We start from the raw sequence: 21,008 nt of genomic DNA on the forward strand, positions 1-21,008 counted from the left end.
TTCTGTTGAGAATTCTGTTTAGATCTGTACCCCATTTTTAAAAAAATAATGGATTATTTGGTATTTTCATGTCTAGTTTCTTGAGTTCTTTATATATTTTGGAGATCAACCCTCTATCTGATGTGGGGTTGGTAAAGATCTTTTCCCATTCTGTAGGCTTCTGTTTTGTCTTGTTGACCCTGTCCTTTGCCTTACAGAAACTTCTTGGTTTCAGGAGGTCCCATTTATTAATTGTTGCTCTCAGTGTCTGTGCTACTGGTGTTATATTTAGGAAGTGGTCTCCTGTGCCAATGCATTCAAGGCTACTTCCCACTTTCTCTTCTATCAAGTTCAGTGTAACTGGATTTATGTTGAGATCTTTGATCCACTTGGACTTGAGTTTTGTGCATGATAGATAGATTTGCAATCTTCTACATGTTGATATCCAGTTATGCCAGCACCATTTGTTGAAAATGCTTTCTTTTTTCCATTGTACAGTTTTGGCTTCTTTGTCAAAAATCAGATGTTCATATTTGTGCAGATTAATGTCAGGGTCTTCAATTCCATTCCATTGGTCCATGTGTCTGTTTTTATGCTGATACCGAGCTGTTTTTATTACTATAGCTCTATAGTAGAGCTTGAGGACAGGGATGGTGATGCCTCCAGAAATTCCTTTATTGTACAGGATTGTTTTGGCTAACCTGGGTTTTTTGTTTTTCCATATGAAGTTGAGTATTGTTCTTTTGAGGTCTATGAAGAATTGTATTGGGATTTTAATGGGGATTGCATTGAATCTATAGATTGCTTTTGGTAAGATTGTCATTTTTATTATGTTAATCCTACCTATCCATGAGCATGGGAGATCTTTCCATTTTCTGATTATCTTCTTCAATTTCTTTCTTCAAAGACTTAAAGTTATAGGTCTTTCACTTGTTTGGTTAGAGTTACTCCAAGGTATTTTATATTATTTGTGACTATTGTAAAGGGTGGTGTTTCTCTGATTTCTTTCTCAGCCCACTTATCATTTGTATATAGGAGGGCTACTGATATTTTTGAGTTAATCTTGTGTCCCACCACATTACTAAAGGTGTTTATCAGCTGTAGGAGTCCCCTGGTAGAATTTTTGGGGTCACTTTGTGTATACTATCATATCATCTGCAAATAGTGAAAGTTTGACTTCTTCCTTTCCAATATGTATACCCTTGATCTCTTCTGTTGTCTTATTGCTCTAGCTAGGACTTTGAGTACTATATTGAATAGATATGGAGAGAGTGAACAGCCTTGTCTTGTTCCTGATTTTAGTGGAATCACTTTGAGTTTCTCTCTATTTAATTTGATGTTGGCTGTTGGCTTGCTGTATATTGCCCTTATTATGTTTAGGTATGTTCCTTGTATTCCAGATCTCTCTAGAACCTTTATCATGAAGGGGTGTTGGATTTTGTCAAAGGCTTTTTCAGCATCTAATGAGATGATCATGTGGTTTTTTTTCTTTCAGTTTGTTTACGTGATGGATTACATTAACAGATTTTCGTATGTTGAACTATCCCTGAATCTCTGGGATGAAGCCTACTTGAACATGGTGGATGATTTTTTTTTTGATGTGTCCTTGGATTCGGTTTGCCAGTATTTTATTGAGTATTTTTGCATCAATATTCATGAAGGAGATTGGTCTGTATTCTCTTTCTTTGTTGCAACTTTGTGTGATTTAGGTATCAGGGTAACTATAGCCTCATAAAAGGAGTTTGGAAATGTTCCTTCTGTTTCTATTGTGTGGAACAATTTGAGGAGTATTGGTATTAGCTCTTCTTTGAAATTCTGGTAGAATTCTGTGCTGAAACCATCAAGCTCTGGGTTTGTTTTTGTTTGTTTGTTTGTTTTGTTTTTGGTTGGGAGACTTTTAATGACTGCTTCTATTTCCTTAGGGGTTATAGGTCTATTTAAATGGTTTATCTGGTCTTGATTTAATATTTTGGTATGTGGTATCTATCCAGAAAATTGTCCACTTCTTTTAGATTTTCCAATTTTGTGGAGTACAGGTTTTTGAAGTATGACCTGATAATTCTCTGGATTTCCTCAGTGTCTGTTGTTATGTCTCTCTTTTCGTTTCTTATTTTGTTCATTTGGATGTTCTCTCTCTGCCTTTTGGTTAGTTTGGATAAGGGTTTGTTTAGCTTGTTGATTTTCTCAAAGAACCAACTCTTTGTTTCATTGATTCTTTGTTTGTTCTCTTTGTTTCTATTTTATTGATTTCAGCCCTCAATTCGGTTATTTCCTGGCGGGGCTATTCCTCCTGGGTGAGTTTGCTTCTTTTTGTTCTAGAGCTTTCAGATGTGCTGTTAAGTCGCTAGTGTGAGATTTCTCCAACTTCTTTAAGTGGGCATTTAGAGCTATGAACTTTCCTGTTATCACTGCTTTCATAGTGTCCATAAGTTTGGGTATGTTGTACATTCATTTTCATTGAATTCTAGGAAGTCTTTAATTTCTTTATTTCTTCCTTGTTCCAGTGGTGATTCAGTTAAGCATTATTTAGTTTCCATGAGTTTGTAGGCTTTCTGCATTTTGTGTTGTTGAATTCTAACTTTAAGCTATGGTGATCTGATAAGATATAGGGGGTTATTCCAAATTTTTTGTATCTTTGTATTTTGTTGGGATTTGCTTTGTGATGGAGTATCTGTTCAATTTTAGAGAAGATTCCATGGGGTGCTGAGAAGAAGGTATATTCTCTTGTGCTTGGGTTATTATTCTCTTGTGCTAGGGTAAAATGTTCTGTAGGTGTCTATCAAGTCCATTTGAGTCATAACATCTGTTAGTTCCCTTATTTCTCTGTTAAGTTTCTGTCTGGCAGACTTGTTCATTGGTGAGAGTGGGGTGTCTCCTACTATTAGGAGTTTGATGTGTGATTTAAGCTTTAGTAGTGTTTCTTTTACATATGTGGGTGCCCTTGTATTTGGGGTATAAATGTTCAGAATTGAGACTTCATCTTGGTGGATTTTTCCTGTGATGAATATGAAATGTCCTTCTCCATTTCTTTTGATTAATTTTAGTTTGAAGTCTATTTTGTTCAGATATTAGGGTAGCTACAACAGCTTGCTTCTTAAGTCCATTTGATTGGAAAGTCTTTCCCAACCCTTTACTCTGAAGTAGTGTCTGTCTTTGAAGTTGAGGTGTGTTTCTTGTATGCAGCAGAAGGATGGATCCTGTTTTCATATCTATTCTGTTAGCCTGTGTCTTTTTATAGGCGAATTGAGTCCATTGGTATTAAGAGATATTAATGACCAGTGATTGTTAATTCCTGTTATCTTTTGGTGGTGGTATGTGTGCTTCCCTTCTTTGGGATTTGCTGGTGTGGGATTATCTATTGCCTGTGTTTTGGTGGGTGCATCTAACTTCCTTGGGTTAGAGTTTTCCTTCTAGTGCTTTTTGTAGGGCTGGATTTGTGGATAGGTATTGTTTAAATCTGGTTTGGTCATGGAATATCTTGTTTACTTCATCTATGGTGATGGAAAATTTTACTGAATATAGTAGTCTGAGCTGGCATCCATGATCTCTTAGTGTCTGCATAATGTCTGTCCAGGACCTTCTAGCTTTCAGAGTCTCCATTGAGAAGTCGGTGTAATTCTGATGGGTCTGCCTTTATATGTTACTTGGCCTTTTTCCTTTGCAGCTCTTAATATTCTTTCTTTATTCTTTATGTTTAGTGGTTTGATTATTATGAGGTGAGAGGATTTTTTTTTAGGTCCAGTCTATTCGGTGTTCTGTAAACTTCTTGTATCTTCATAGACATTTCCTTCTTTAGGTTGAGAAAGTTTTCTTCTATGATTTTGTTGAATATACTTTCTGTGCCTTTGAGTTGGTATTCTCCTTCTTCTATCCCTATTATTCTTAGGTTTGGTCTTTTCGTAGTGTCCCAGATTTCCTGGACGTTTTGTGTTATGACTTTGTTGGCTTTAATGTTTTCTTTGACCGATGAATCTATTTCCTCTATCATATCTTAAATGCCAGATGCTCTCTTCTATCTCTTGTGTTCTGCTGGTTATGCTTGCATTTGTAGTTCCTGTTCAGATTTCCCATTTCCAGCATTCCCTCGGTTTGTGTCTTCTTTATTGTCTCTATTTCAGTTTTCAAGTCTTGAACTGTTTCTTTCACCTGTTTGGTTGCTTTTCCTTGGTTTTCTTCACTTTCTTTAAGGTATTTATTGATTTATTCCAATTTTTTTGTTTGTCTTTTCCTCGATTTCATTAAGGGAATTTTTCATTTCCTCTTTAAAGGACACTATCTTCATAAAGTTATTTTTAAGGTCTTTTTCTTCTGCTTCTTCTACATTGGGATGTTCAGGTTCTGGTGGTGCCGTATTGCTCTTTATGTTGTTGAATGTATTCTTGCCCTGGCATCTCTTCCTCCAGTCGATGTAGGCAGTACCTGTGCCTCCAGGGACCCCTCTCTGTCCAGTGGGTGCAGGTGGTGTCAGTGTCTCAGGGAGCCGCTGAGGTCGCTGGGGATGAGTGGGTTTGGGGAGTGGGTGGGACTTGTAGATTGCAGGATTCAATGGGGGGGGGAACCCACATAGGTTTCCCGGTGAGATCTGAGCTGGCTTTGCCAGCAGGGCTGCATAAGAGGATGATTGGACCACGGGCCTGGGTACCAGGTATTTGGAAGGGTCTACACTTGGCTGTATCTAGTAAGGGAGAGGTTTTTTTGCTTCACCCCTTGGCATTGTTATAAAAAGCCCTTTTGAATAAAGTTCTGGGCCGGTGGATAAGGATCCAGGCCCTCCCGAAGCTATCCTGTGTTTCTGTTTCTCTCCCCTCTATTCTTCTATCTAAATCTCTTACCCCTCACTCCTCAAGAGTACCCAGGTAAAGGTGGGGGCTGGTCCCCCATCTGGGGGGTGGAAAGACCTGCCCCCGCAGGAGCCTTGCCTGCTGGCTGGTTAGTGGGGCTGCCATGGGGGATGGGGCGTGGGGTGTGCCTGGGGCCTGGGGCCTAGAGACTGGGCTGGCTGTTCAGCTTCGAGAACAGTCACTCACCTCTTGGTCTAGTTGGTGCTGGCGATGCCTTCCCTTGTTTAATAAAATGGAAAATAAATAATTTGCTTTTATACTTCTCTGCTCAGCAGCCTTTCTCTAATGTGAATTAACTGGAGGCCAGTGGAGACTAAACTCGGTATAAGCCCTCAGTCCTGCCAGGTGTGCAGACACATGACTGGGAAGAGCTGGGGCTAGGAAATGGCTCCGGATGTAGTGTTTGCCGGGAAAACACAAGGACCTGAGTTTGATCCCAGCATCCCCATAGAATCCCAGTGCTGATGACAGCAGGATCCATGGGGTTGTCTGGCCAATCAGTTGAGCTGAATCAATGAGCTCCAGGTTCCCTGAGAGCAGATTAAGGCAGATCCCAGTGTCAACCAGTGGCCTCTGTGCACACACATCTGCACACTCGGACATGGACACACGAAGATCTGCCTGTGTGGTGGATGCAGGGAGAAGGGGAACAAATCAGCTAAGTTAGCTCCCCACGTGACTGAGGGCCTGAGGAAAACCGTTTACAGGAGGAGGCTGTCTTTCCACTCACAGCTTCAGAGGCTGGCTCGTTTATTGTGGGAATGAGACACAGCAGAATACCAAGGCGGTGAGTGCATGTGGCAGAAGAGGCTGACCATCTTACAGTGGCCAGGGAGGAAGAGGAAAGCAGTGAGGGTCCAGGGACAAAATGCTTCCCTTCCTTCCTTCCTTCCTTCCTTCCCTCCTTCCTTCCTTCCTTCCTTCCTTCCTTCCTTCCTTCCTTCCTTCTTCCTTCTTCCTTCCCTGAAGCGGGGCCCTCAGTGTGTAGCTTAGCTAGCCTGGAACTCACAGTGTAGACCGGACTAGCCTAAATTCAGAGACCTGTCTACCTGTCTCCTGGGTGTATACATCACTACACCAGACTAAGACACACTTTTCAAAATCATGCCTCCAGTGTCCTACTTACTCCAATGAGGCCCTGCCTCCTACAGTTTCCGCCAACCTCCCAATTCATCTGCAAATCCATTAGTGTGGGTTAATCTGCTGATAAGATTATAGCCCTAATGATCCAGTCATCTCTGAATAGCACTGCAGCACCGCTAAACCTCCAATCCACAAATCATTGTGGAACATTCCAAATTTAACCATAGCATTCTGCCCTTCGTCCCCAAAGACTCATGCTCATTGCACAAAAGAATCCTCAAATTCTCAAAAGTTCCAGGACTGCATAAAAATCTAAGTCCAGCAGAGCAGTGGTGGCACATGCCTTTAATCCCAGCACTTGGGAGGCAGAGGCAGGTGGATCCCTGAGAGTTCCAGGCTAGTGTGGTCTACAGAGTTAGTCCTAGGACAGCCAGGGCTGTTACACAGAGAACCCCTGTTTCAAAAACAAAAAACAAAAAATAAGTCCAAGTCTCTGAGACTTGAGTCCTTAGCTGTGAGTCCCTGTAAAATATGAAAAACAAGTTGCAGACACCCTCATCCATGACACTTGGAAAGAGGCAGTTGCAGGGATGTACGGATCCCTGATGCATCACTCCATACCTGCTGTCTTAGTTAGGGTATTTATTGCTATGAAGAGAGACCATGACCATGGCAACTCTTATAAATGAAAAGATTTAGTTGAGGTGGCTCACTTACAGTTTCAGAGGTTCAGTTCATTATCATCATGCTAGGAAGCATGGCGGCATGCAGGCAGATGTGGTACTGGAGTAGTAGCTGAGAGTCCTACGTCTTGCAGGTAACAGGAAGTCAACTGAGACACTAGGAGGTATCCTGAGCATAGGAAACTTCAAAACCCGCCCCCACAGTGACACACTTCCTCCAACAAGGCCACATCCACTCCAACAAAGCCACACCTAATAGTGCCATTCCCTACGAGATTAAGGGGCCAATTACATTCAAACTACCACACTTGCACCCTGCTCTGCCTTCCTGGCCCTCATTGCTTACCCCAGCCCACCACTCTGATACCTGCAGTGGTTTGCTCCATTCACAGTCCTGTGCTCAAAGCCAGTTTAGCCCAGGCAAGCAGCATGGTAGGACAGATATATTCCACTTTGAGTCCCGTACAGTTGGGCTGCATATTGCCTTGTGGAGTGACAGAGGTTTATGAAGTTTGCCAAAGGAGGCTGCAGCCCAGGACAGTCTCTGTGCTGGGAAAGTTGAGTGCCCATAACCCTTGTGAGTCGGGGTGAATGCAATCCATCTACCTGAGCAGACACAGCGCAAGGCTGAGGGCAGCTGCCAAGGGAGGACTTTCCGTGGAGAAGCAGGAGGAGACCGCTGCATCCACCCCAGTGCCGCCCCCTCATCCACCTGAAGGCTTGTCAAAGCAAAGACTTCTGGGTCCTTACCCAGGGGAAGCACATACTGGAGAATGTGTGTCTTTCCCAGGCTCCCAGGTTAAAGCAGCCTAACCACCTTGGTGCTAAAACGCTTGTTGAGTCTTTGAACTTGTGGGATGCTTAATGTCCTTTGGGGCCTCCCTTGGGTACAGGAGTGTAGCAGGAATCTTAAAAAGTTCTTATTAATAAAAACAAACATAGGCCAGTTATTGGGTTGAACGCTGGAAGATCAGACAGACAGAACAAGCCACAGCTAACCTCACCTGGCCAACTTCTCAGCTTGTTTCCTCAGACTGGAAGCTTCTGTGTCCTCATATCCGAATGGCTCTCAGCTGAACTGTGCTGCTAGAAGCCTGAAAGCTTAACCAGCCAAATGCTTCTAGTTTCTGGTCCTCACACCTTATATACCTTTCTGCTTTCTACCACCACTCCCTGGGATTAAAGGCATGTATCACCATGCCTGGCCATTTCCAATGTGGCCTTGAACTCACAGAGATCCAGAGGGATTTCTACCTCTGGAGTGCTAGGATTAAAGGTGTGAGTGCCACCATTTTCTAGCCTTTGTATCTAGTGGCTGTTCTGTCTCTGACCCCAGATAAGTTTATTAGGGTGTACAATATTTTGGGAAACACAATACCACCACACAGGAGTTTGTATTAGAGCAGTTGTGTGTGCTGGAACATTGGGAAGAAGGTGCTTGCAGATCTCCCACCCAATGTTATCGCCAGCGTGGACAGCATTGTTTAGGGAACTCTGGAGACGTGACGGTCAGAAGACATTCAGAGACCGAGAAGACCACCTGGAGGTGAGAAGGGCTGGAACAGTGACTGCTGTAGACTGTCTGGTGAGAAGGGGAAAGATGTGGCAACAGTGTGTGGATGGGGCCATCTTACAAAAGAAGCGCCCCACTCAAAACAGAGGCCTAAAATGAACAAGAGAGGCAACGACAAACGCCAAAACACAGAGGAACTACCATTCTCAGATGTTACCAAAAAGATCCCAAGGGATTCAGCCACTGCAGACACAGTCTGACATGGGCTGGTAAGGAGGATCAGTGGGCACCTCTGACAACCTGAGTTTGATCCCAGGGACCCAAAGGGTAGGAGAGAACAGACGTTCTCCACTGTGTCCCCTCCCACGGTGGCATGTGCACACCCACACATACACTATAAACAAATGTTTAAAAAGAAAACAGTTTGACAGTCTCAGGCTATTGTAAGTAGTTATTGTATGGTCAAGAGTTCTTCTGCCTCTATGTGCACCACAAGCAACTCCTCAGGCATGCATTCCTTTCATAATAAAAAGACCCGGAGCCGGGCGGTGGTGGCGCACGCCTTTGATCCCAGCACTCGGGAGGCAGAACCAGGCGGACCTCTGTGAGTTCTAGGCCAGCCTGGTCTACAGAGCGAGATCCAGCACAGGTTCCAAAGCTACACAGAGAAACCCTGTCTCAAAAAACAAAAACAAACAAAAAGACCAGGAAGACAGTAATATTTGTTAAAGCAATGGATGCAGACGGAGTAGATGGACCTGGTGGTCCATATGTGCTCAGTGTCCTGCAAAAGCTCTGTGCTCTAGCTTTCCTTCCTGAGCCCACCAATCAAGGTGTCCAAAGCCATTAGGACACCGTAGGAAGCATGGAGCTGTCCTGACCTCTGCCACAGTTCTTCTGCACCGTGATGACTGATGACTGTCCTGACCCGTGTTTAGACTCATCAGAGCAACTTAGAACTAAGCACTTTCAGTACTGTTTGCAAAGAGAAAGTATGTTTCTGATTTCTTGGCTAAAAAGGAAGTGATGGTGGAGGTTTTGCCTTCTGCCTTCTGCCTCTTGAGGATTCATGGAGAAAGCCCTCATCAGATCCCAGGGCTTGGATCTTCACTCCTAAGCCTCCAGACCTGTAAGAAATAAACTTCTGTTGTTTATAATCCCCAGACCTCGGTATTCTGCCGCAGCAACACCGTGAACTAAGCTCCCATACAACCCGAGACCACTTTTAGGTGTATAACTAAGGGGATTGAAGTAAGGGAATCAGAAATGTGCCCATGTTCATGGAACCACTGTCCACAACAGTCAGAAGGGAAGAAATCACCCTGTCCCTTATGAATGAGCAAACAACAGGTGATAGAATATTTGTTCTTAAAAATGAATGAAATTCTGAGAGTAGAGCATAGATAAGCCTTAAAAACATATATGACAAAGATATAAAAAGACTAATACTATAGAAGCACTAACATGTCAAATGGGTAAATTCATAGAATGAGGGGTTGAGGTGACAGTAGAATGGCAGCTACTTATTTGGGGGTGATGAAAAGTTGGGAAGACGGGTGCTGCTGCCGTCTCCATGTGTGCGCCCCTAATGCATTGATAGTGCAGTCAAAACAGCATTATGCTATATGCATCTACCAGAATAGGTGGTAGATCTTTCTGTCTTTTCTTTCTTTCTTCCTTTCTTTCCTTCTTCTCCTCCTCCTCCTCTTCCTTCTTCTTCCTCCTCCTCCTTTTTGTCCTAAAATGATCTCTAGCATGATAGAGGGAACAACAGATGCAAAGGAAATAGGCCTCCTCTGTCTTTGGCAAGTCTTTGGGCACATCTGTATGTCGTTGGGCACATCTGTATGAAGGTGACACCCTTAGAAAGAGAAACCCTGGAGACGGTTCAGTGAATACAAGAGCTTGCTATGTGAGCATGACGACCGGGTCCCATGAACACAAAGACTGACTTCCGGAAGGTATGCTCTGTCCTCTAACACGCGTTCTGGTACACAGGTGCACAGCTTGCCCCAGCCTCTGAGCCTTACCATGTGCCACTGTCCTCCTGGACCTCTGCCAGTTCACCTTCATTCCAACCACACAGTTGGAACCCCAACTACTGAAAGGCTTCACTCCACGTCTGTATTTGGGACCTGCTAAGTGGCACCTTGGATCTGCTACCCTGTGGACAGCCTCTCCCCAGTGTCTAACTCACTGTTTCCATCCCTGCCAGCATAGACAGTGCATAAGAGGTCAGGGTCATGTGAAAGCCTCAGCACAAAGATGGAGATCAACCCTGACCATGCCCATGTCCCTCTCGCTGTCTCTTCCTGCCCTCCTAGGCTTTGCCTTCAAGAACATAGTCACTGTAACGCTGGCCACAGTTGTATTTACAAGTGCGTCACCAGAGGGCTGTAATGGCAGTGTCAACACATCCTTCCAAACCGAGACAGTCCATCCCTCGGCCTTGGAAGTTGGATCGTCATGACCCCATCCCTCTCTGTGTCCTTCATCCTTAACCCTTGAGATCCTGGGAATGTGCAGCTGTCTTTTGTTGCTTTTCAGTCAGATGGCTGAGCTCCATGCACACTGTCCACACCAGTCTCCCAGAGCAATAATGGCAGCCTGTGTGCACAAATGCCACCAAATGTCACTTAGGACAGAGAAGACATTGGGAAAGTGGTAATGTTGGGGGAGGGCAGGAAGGCTGTGGGGGAAGTTACTGGAAACAGCAGTGGCAGAAGGTTCTCTTGGTCCAACTCTGCTCTCAATGACAGATTAGCTGCACTCTCCTTTTGGTCTCTGCCTCTGGTGAAAATGAAGCAGGTTGTGCACCGTCCTTCCCTCAGACATCAATGTTCACACAGAGAAGTCACTTGACAGGAACTAGAGTCATCTGGGAAGAGGGAGCCTCGACTGAGGAATTGCCTCCATCAGATTGGCCTGTGGGCAAGCCTGTGGAGCATTTTCTTGATTAGCGATTGATATGGGAGGACCCAACCTACTGTGGGACCCACCCATGGGCAAGTGGGCCTGGGCTGTATAAGAAATCGAGCTGAGAAGCCCTGGGGAGCAAGCCCGTAAGCAGTGACCTCTCCATCATCCTCAACCATGGATTGTAAGCTGCGAGCCACACAAACTCCCTCTTCCTCTAAGTTGGTTTTGGTCTGGGTTTTATCACAGGCACAGTAAGCAAACTAGGGCAAAGGTCATGTTCAGCTACACAATGAGTTGGAGGGCCAGCTTGGGCTACAAGAGACCTTCTCTTAAAACAACATAAAGTTGTACTAACACTATCCTAACAGCCATAAAATAAATTACTAAAGAAGAAAAGTTAATAACTTGTATCATCTGATGCTCATCCAGCAATCTATGTAGAGACAGAGTCTCACTACATAGCCCCAGCCGTCCTGGGACTTACGACGTAGACTTGTTGTGGAATATTAATTTAAGATGTGTTACATTCGTTTATGCTCTGGAACACTTGTTCAATGATGCAAAGATGTGTCACCTTAGTTTGAGTAAATAAAGTTCACCTGGGGTCAGGAGGCTGAGGCGGCAGCTAGCCGACAGGAAAACGGTACGGAGGAACCATGTGTAGCCAGGGTTCTTAAGGGCTAAGCAGAAGGATGCCCTGTTTGTGGGGAGACGTGAGCTGGGAGAGAAGATGAGCTCCTTGCTATGCAGCCCCTCTGAGCGAGCAGAATTTCACCTCAGCCTCTGAATCCTGAGTTCTATAGAGGGATAGGGATCTAAAGTTCCCTTCAGCAGCTGTGGTAGAGCCGGCGCCTGAGGGGACAGAATTCCCGCTGGGCTGTGCTGACCCAACCACTACTGTAGCTGTGGAGTTGCAGTTACCGATGAGGATAGCAGTTGCTTAAGGGGCAGCTACTGAATTTAATGAAAACAACACGGGCTGGCTTCAGAATCAGAGGGATCCACTTGTCTCTGCCTCCCAAGTGCTGGGATCGAAGGCGTGCACCATCACACCTGGAAAAAATCCAAAACATCCATTGACTCATAAAACATCCATGTGCATTAGGTACTGGCTAGGGGTTAGGAAAATCAGTCTAATCAAACTCAAATCCTGTCATCTTTTTTTTTACCTTCAGTGGCAGAAACAACCCAAGGCTTTGGCAAGCATCTAGCGATATTCCCAAGCATCTAGCGATATTCCCAAGCATCTAGCCATATTCCCAAGCATCTAGCCATATTCCCAAGCATCTAGCCATATTCCCAAGCATCTGGCCATATTCCCAAGCATCTAGCCACATTCCCAAGCATCTAGCCACATTCCCAAGCATCTAGCCACATTCCCAAGCATCTAGCCACATTCCCAAGCATCTAGCCACATTCCCAAGCATCTAGCCACATTCCCAAGCATCTAGCCACATTCCCAAGCATCTAGCCACATTCCCAAGCATCTAGCCATATTCCCAAGCATCTAGCCATATTCCCAAGCATCTAGCGATATTCCCAAGCATCTAACGATATTCCCAAGCATCTAGCCATATTCCCAAGCATCTAGTGATATTCCCAAGCATCTAGCCACATTCCCAAGCATCTAGCCATATTCCCAAGGATCTAGAGATATTCCCAAGCATCTAGTCACATTCCCAAGCATCTAGCGATATTCCCAGCCTTGACTTTGATCTTTGTCGCCATTTTCCACTTCCAGGCTTTCACAAATACTAGATATATTATTTAGAGTTTTTACTTTAATCTTTATTATTTTTAATTATGTATATGTACGTGTGGGGGAAGGCTGTTCACCTTAGTGCATGCGCCCACAGAGGCCAGAGGTGGGGAGTTATGGGTGGTTGTGAGCCACCTGACATGGATGCTGGGTATTGAACTCAGGTCCTCTGGAAGAGCAATACATGCTCTTAACTGCTGAGCCATCTCTCCAACCCCATTTTTACTTAGATATATTATGTTTTTCACTTAACATTATGAATATATATGAATACATGTGTGTATATACATGCACGAACACATATATTAGAGAGAGCACATTGACATGGACTTTCAGCTGCAGAACTGAATCAGTTCACGCTATTACAAACATTTTCACAGGTCTCCTTCACAGTGGTCTTAGTGGCTGCGTATTCCACTCAGTTGACTAATTTGCCCAGCTATTTTGTGGGACATTTATGTTGCTTCCAATTTTAATGGATTCTTTTTGCTGTTTTAGTTTTATTGTTGTTGTTCTTGTTATTATTATTACCATTATTATTTGGGGTAGGATCTCATTAGGTATCCCAATCCAGCCTCAATCTCTCCATCCTCTTACCCCAAGCCTCCTAAGGGCTGGAATTGTAGGTATATGTCGTTATACCGGGTTTATTGTTATTTTGATTTTTTTAGAATAAATTCCCATACTTAGGAGTGTTGGGTCAACATAAGATCCTTCCATAGGGCCAGGGATGGATTTATAGGACCGCTGGAGTGTCTCAGGATCATCCTTTTAGCCATTTGGCTTTCTGCCTGGCAGGTGTATGACCCAGGAAGGCAGGATAGCAGTGAGAATGACCAGCTGAGGCAGGTCTGGCAGCTTCTGTGGTTTGAGCTTGCCCAGATGTGGGAACCCCATTCAGTTGGCCTTGGATATCTCTGTAAAGAGGGCATTCCACGGCTTGAAGGTTAAGTCATAGGTAGAAACACATAATGCCTGTATCACATCCACATTCCTCAAGAATGATAGCTGTGCAACCTCGGGAAATTTGCCTAATTATCTGTAGCAAGATGGACTAGTGAAAATAGACCCTACTTCAGAGGAATTTTGAGAGGTAAATGAGATAAGGCGTGTGATGTATTCAGCTCAGTGCTGAGCGTGTGATCAACACACCGGGTGTGCACATTCCATTAGAAGATCCACTAAAAACTGTGGAGGTGACAGGCTGCTAGTCACACTCTAGGTTTTAGCTTTTTTCCTTTCTTTTTTTTTTTCCTATCTTCAATTTTGTTCCCACACACAAATCTCGTGAGATTAACTGATTTAAAATTGTCAGTCGAAACTTAATTCTGTACATAGGAATAGAAATCTTAGAACAGCTACCAGCGGCATGGTAGAGAGTTCTGGAAAAGCACACGCTAGCCCTTGAACCCAAAGACTTACAGTTTTCAAATGTTTGGCTTTGAAAGAGAAAATGGGTGAACAGAACATGGATCTGAAAGAGTGGGCACCATCCCCTTGGAGATAGGTCAGGGTGGGGTATGGTGAAGACCCTCCTAGGGAAATGATTATGCTTTCTTTCCAGAGTGAGAAGTTTGCCATCCAAAGAGGAAGGTGAGGATACACCTATAACACTAATTTAACTGCAGGCAAGGCGTGCTGGTGTGCGTGCCTGGAATCCAACTACTCTGGAGGTAGACTGTGGAAATTCAAGGCTAGGCTCAGCTAGTCATGAAACCCAGTCTCAGGGTCTACAGAAGAGCCGGGGTAGGAGCGTTGGCCTGTAATCCCAGCACAGGGCAGCAGAAGATTGCTTTGAGTTCCAGGGCTTCCAGAGCTACCCAGTAAAACCATGCTTAAAACAAAACAAAACAAAAATCCTCCCAAACAAACAAAGCAAAATTTAAAACAATCAAGGTAAGTAACCCAAGCCTGGCTGAATCTAAATCCACAACTAATATAGCAACTGACTCTTTTTTAAAAGTTAGCAAATAAATAAAACTTCTTTTTGGGTTTCTGTTTTGTTTTGTTTTCATACAGGGCCTCGTGTAGCCCAGGCTGGCCTCGAAGTCGCTCTGTAGCTGAGGAGGGACCTTCTGACCTGCCTGCCCACACTCTGTTTGTGGTAGGGGATCAAGCCCAGGGCCTGGTGTTTGCCAAGCAAGCACTCTACACCCGAGCTACGACCCCAGCTTCACAAAACGTGTTTTATTCAAAACGAAATTCAAACAACAAATAAAATGAACGCCAGCCTACTGGCCACTAGATCCTACCCACCCAGCAACTGTCATCATTCGGCTCTGGGGTCTCTGCGCTGAGCTGAGGCTGTCCCTGTGGATCTTGTTTTTCACCAGACGGGAAGAGAAGCACCCAAATCCACTTTGTGTGATGCCCTTTCTGTTCTCATGGTAACGGATGTCCATCAGCACCAAAATATAGAAATGGAACTCCGGCAGCGTGAGGATGTTACCCCGACAACTGGAATTGAGAGTTTACATTTTTAAAGTCTCGTGGGAGGACTTTATTTCACTTTTTTCCAGAAAGTTGGTGGGGAGTCGATGTTCAGTGAGAACTATAAATGTTTTTTAGCCTTGGTGGAATTTGAAGTGTGCACCAGGAACCCAGTGTGTGCACCAGTAACCCCAGTGTACACACCAGTAACCCCAGTGTGCACCAGTAACCCCAGTGTGTGCACCAGGAACCCCAGTGTACACACCAGTAACCCCAGTGTGCACCAGGAACCCCAGTGTGCACCAGGAACCCCAGTGTGTGCACCAGTAACCCCAGTGTGTGCACCAGTAACCCCAGTGTGCACCAGGAACCCCAGTGTGCACCAGGAACCCCAGTGTGCACCAGGAACCCCAGTGTGCACCAGTAACCCCAGTGTGCACCAGTAACCCCAGTGTGTGCACCAGTAACCCCAGTGTGCACCAGTAACCCCAGTGTGCACCAGTAACCCCAGCCTGTGCTGGGTGGAAACAAGGAATCCCAGGGGTTGCTGGCCACTTGCCTAGATCCAGTTAAGTGAGGTGGAAATAGATCAAAATATTGTGTCTGGCCTCCACACACATGCATATCCACACCATCAACAGTAACAACAAGAACACACACACACACCCACACACACATACACACACACACACACACACACACACACACACACACACACACACACACACACATCTAAAAGTCATTCTTTAGAAAACAGCTCTCTTGCAGCTGGAGAGATGGCTCAGTGGTTCAGAGCACTGGCTCCCCTTCTAGAGGATCCAGGTTCAATTCCCAGCACCCACATGGTAGCTCACAACTGTCTGTAACTACAGTTCCAGGGGCTCCAACACCCTCACACAGACATGAATGCAGACAAAACATCAATGCACATGAACGAAAATAAAATTTTAAAAAAACAGCTTGCTTTATAAGATGCCCACTACTGGGGGCTGGGAAGATGGCTAAGCAGTTATGAGTACTTGTTCTTGCAGACCTGGGTTTGGCTCCCAGCACACACATGGTACCTTACAACTATCTGGAACTCCAGTTTTGGGTTTCCAAATCCTTTTCTTGACCTCCTCCATAGTCACTAGACACATACATGGTACACATATATAACCTAAATAATAATAATAATAATAATAATAATAATAATAATACTGTAGTGGTATTTGCTCCGCCCATGACCTTGGGCTACAGGGTCTGAAGGAGACAGTGCTTCCTGCCATTGTACGTGACCACAATTAAGAGCAGTGACCAATGTATACACAGTGACAATCGCCCAGAGGAAGAAAATGGAAAAAAGGGGGAAAAGCCATGCCATTTGAGTTAAGCTGGCATGGAGCTCACCCACCGCCTGAGGGAGCTTTAGAGAAAGTTAGATAAAGCTCCACGGAGGTGGGGGGAGCTCATAGGGGCCAGGAATTCTGGGAAGGAAAAGTATAGTATCTCACTAAAGGGATAATTATTCCACCTATCTCTTTAGCATGGCCAGTGAGCCTGCCTTCCTGGGGCAGCCCTGCCTTCCTGAGGGAGAGTCTGCAGGCCAGCTGATGGACTGGACTCATTTGTTTATATTTGGAGCAGGTCTCTGCCCAGGCCAGAGCTTTCACTTTCTTGACCTGAAGGAACCAGTTTTCCCTGATGGCTTTTACCGTTGTGGTGTCTGCCCTGGCAAGTATGTCTCACCTGCAGGGTGACTGTGTCCAGGGCCATAGACCAGCTAGCAGGCCCTCCCCATTTTATTTCTCCTGCCTGGAGGGACTCTTGACTGTCACCTGAAATGTCTTCAGTGGTCACTGTCTTGCTAACTCCAGTTTACACGGATGATGGGCTGGAACGGGGACCTTCCCAGCCCGCTCCAGGGTGCTCCCAGAGGCAGGGATGGACAGGCAGAGAGAGAGGCCTCTGAGACAAGTGCCCTACACTGTTTGTTTCTTCTCCCCATGACCTTCCAGGGCCAGCTAGAAGTCCCTTGTCCGAGGCCACAGAGCAGCAAGGGATGCCTGGAGTGACCCAAGCCTGGAAGAGAGGTGTTGTGGAAACTGTCACTGGCCCCACATCAGACCGAGGCCAGTGAAGGACTTGGAGTCCCCAGCTCTCATTGGTCATTTTGTTTCTAAGGTCAACAGGAAAGGTTATGGAGAGGTCATGGCCCCTGTGGACATCTCCTGATGCTCTAGTACATTCCACAGATGTGTCATACATGTTTCTTTCCTGACTGCTCCCAAGCCAGAGTTGAATAACCCCTAGGGACGGCAGATACCTCGCCTTTGAGCTTATATCTCATATGCAAACCATCTGACCCAAAATCCAGCCAAGTCCGTCCCGACCCAGTACCTTCTATCAGATGAAGCATCCTAGGTCACGACCTCCAAACTGTGAGTCCAAGGGCAGGCGCCAGAGATCCAGGGACCAACCCAGAGGCCACGACCTGTGGAAAGTATTCAAACAGCGCAACCCAAGCTGATGCGCTCACCTAAACCTCCTTTCCCATTCTTCCCCACAGAAACATCAGTAAACTGGACAGAGTAGCTAGTGCAAGCCACTCAGGAGAGTGGGGCCGGAGGATCTCAAGTCGGAGAACAGCCTAGGCTACAGAGGAAGACCCTGTCTTAAAAATAAATACATTGCCAGCCATGGTGGTGCATACCTTTCATGCTGGCACTTGAGGGGCAGAGACAGGTAGGCCTCTGTGAATTCGAGGCCAGCCTGGTTTACATAGCGAGTTCCAGGTCAGTTAGGGGTGGAGAGTAAGAGCCTGTCTCAAACTAAAATGGATAGGGGAATAAAATACACAAAGTCTACACTAAATACTCGGGCCCCTATTTCTCCCTGGCTCCTTCTGCCTCCTGACCCAGCCTGAGGCCTGCATGGTGGCATGTGCCCATCATGCTGGGAAGGGTAAATAACAAACTATCATTCAAAGGAAGTCATCTTGTTAGCGCATAGCCCCTCTAAGCTGCCTTCATCCCTCCCAGAACTCAGGCCTTGCTCCCTGAAGATGTCACTTGTCCAAGGACAGAGCAGCGAGGGATGCCCCCCTGCAGACCTCTGGGATACAGTTGACGGCAACAACTGCTGTGCTGTGGCCTCGCAGCCCCTATCCCCGCACCCCTGAAACTGCAGGATGGTTCCAGAAGATACCACGCTAAACGAAACAAGCCAGCCACAAAAGGACAAACGTGATCTCACATATAAAATCTAACGGGTCAAACTCCTAGTAGACAGCAGAGGGTGGTTGCCAGAAGCTAGAGGAAAGAAAGTTTGTTAAAGGGTACCAAGTTTAGACAAGAGGAATTTTTGAGATTTATTTCGTAGCAAGGTGACTATTGTCACTGATTATATTTCATGTAATAGAGCAAACTGCAAAAGGCTCACAAAAATTATAAGATGATAATATGTTAATTATCTTAATCTAATAATTTTCATTTTATACACATAGCAAATCATATGATAACCAATTTTAAATATTTAAATTTTTGTTACACGTGTGTGTGTGTGTGTGTGTGTGTGTGTGCAAGCATGTAAAGGTCAGAGGACAACAGTAGAAGTCAGTTCTCCCCTGCCACCATGCCACCATGCCACCATGCCACCATGCCACCATGCGGTCCCAGGGATTGAACTCAGGCCACCAGGTTTAGGTGCAAGTGCCTTGACCCACTGAGCCGTCTCCCTGGCCCTAAGTTGTTTGTTTTATTAAGATTTATTACATTTATTTGTCTGGGTGGTGGTGCACATTTGAAGGGCAGAGGACAACTTGTCAGAATTGCCTCTCTTCTTCCACCGTGTGGACTCAAAGGAGCAAGCTCAGCTTCTCAGGCTTCGGAAGCAAGCTCCTTCACCTGCTGAGCCGTCTTCCAGCCCTAAAAATATTTTTTTAATTAATTTTTTTATTTCATGTGCATTGGTGTTTTCCCTGCATGTATGTCTGTGTGGGGGTGTCAGGTCCCCTGGAACTGGAGTTACAGAGAGTTGTGATCTGTCATGTGGGTGCTGGGAATTGAACCTGGGTCCTCTGGAAGAGCAGCCAGTGCTCCTAACCGCTGAGCCATCTCTCCAGGCCCCTAAAGTAATTCTTAAAAGGAAAGGGGGAGGGGGACTCTCAGACCCTGTGCAGAACTACGAAATTAGAATCTCCATTTTCATAGGATGCCCTGGTTATCTGAATGTAAATTGGAGCCTGGCTGAGCACTCCCCGAGGCATAAGCCGGAGAGTAAACCAGCTGTACACATCTTCATGACTCCCGTCCTGAGGTTGTTCACCTAGACTTCCCTAACCAGGAGTGTCAGTTCAGGATCTCTGCGGGAGAACAGGACCCTCTTAAAGCACACTCCACGGGAGAATCCAGTGCAGACACTTGATAGTGGTGGACAGGACGGGAAGTCTAACCATGCAGAGACTGGCTATCTCAGGAGCCCTTATGTAGTCCAGGCTGGCCCGAAACTCATTTGATAGCTGAGAATGCCTTTGACCATCCCATCCTCTGTGCAGGTGTGATTAGGTTACAGGCGTGTGGTGCCATGCCCGGCTGGGAAGAGAATCCGCTGCCATAATGCCAGGCAAGCACTATGCCAACTGAGCTCCTCCCCAAATTGTGACATTTGCTCAATTTTGAGTTTATTTTTTATCTCATTTTCTCATTCTCATGTGAGTGTGTGTGTGTGTGTGTGTGTGTGTGTGTGTGTGTGTGTGTGTGTATGTCTACATGTGTACATACTATATGCAGCACACAGGTGCCTGTGGAGGCCAGAAGAGGGCATTGGATCCCCTGGAGCTGGGGTTGCAGGCCATTGTGACCTTTCCAGCATGGGTGCTCAGAACTGAACTCGGGTCCTCTGGAAGATCAGCGTATGCTTTTAACCACTGACCCAAATGGTTCAACTTTTAACTTTTTACTTTATAAGTATGGGTGTTTTACCTGTACATTTCGATGTACCACATGTGTGCCTGGTGAAGCCAGAAGTTGGCATCAGATCCCCAGGAAGTAGAATTACAGATGATTGTGAGCCTTGGGAATCGAACCTGGATCCTCTGGAAGAGCAGCCAGTGCTCTTAACCACTGAGCTATCTCTCCAGTCCCTCAACTTCATTCTTTTGGATATGATATCTGTTTTCCCCGGTGTTATTTGTTGAAGACTCTTCTTTCTCCATGATTCCTCTTGGTCTCAACACCTTTGTCAGAAATCAGCCACTGTGTACACAGGGTTTGTTTCTGGGTTCTCAGTTCCATCCCACTGGTCTGTACATATGTCCATCTTTAGGTTGCTACTGATTACTGTAGCTTGACTTTTTGTTTGTTTGTTTGTTTGTTTGTTTGTTTGTTTTTCGAGACAGGGTTTCTCTGTGTGTAGCCCTGGCTATCCTGGAGCTCACTCTGTAGACCTGGCTGTCCTGGAACTCACTCTGTAGACCAGGCTGGCCTCAAACTCACAGAGATCTTCCTGCTTCTGCCTCCTGAGTGCTGGGATTCAAGGCGTGAGCCACCACCTTCCAGCTTGGTCTTTTCTATGAGGACACCATTCCCACTCATGAAGCTCCGCCGTAAGTGGAACCTCTCCAGAGCCTCCCCTCCAAGCACGGTCACACTGGGATTGGGATTTCAACACGGGTGTTTGGGGACAACATAAGCACAGCTCCCTCAGAGAGGACAAAAGCAATATTCTCAGTGTTCTCCAAAAAATGCTGCCAAGAGGGCCAGAGAAGCAGCCCAACAGTTGCGAACATTTGCTGCTCCTCCAGAGGACTAGGGTCTGGTCCG

The 21,008-nt window shown here is 45.6% G+C and overlaps 1 long non-coding RNA gene across 1 annotated transcript; it reads right to left on the bottom strand.

The window, feature by feature from the left end:
- Positions 1-11,958: 11,958 nt before the first annotated feature.
- On the bottom strand, positions 11,959-16,203 carry LOC128099075 (uncharacterized). Its single transcript, XR_008214421.1, has 2 exons — positions 15,034-16,203; positions 11,959-12,071 (listed from the first exon to the last, which is right to left on the bottom strand). It is a non-coding gene; the product is annotated as an uncharacterized LOC128099075 (long non-coding RNA).
- Between the last annotated feature and the right edge of the window lie 4,805 nt (positions 16,204-21,008).

This window comes from Peromyscus californicus, unplaced genomic scaffold (assembly GCF_007827085.1).
Source record: "Peromyscus californicus insignis strain IS unplaced genomic scaffold, ASM782708v3 Scaffold_6__1_contigs__length_162567912, whole genome shotgun sequence".
Lineage (NCBI taxonomy): Eukaryota > Metazoa > Chordata > Mammalia > Rodentia > Cricetidae > Peromyscus > Peromyscus californicus.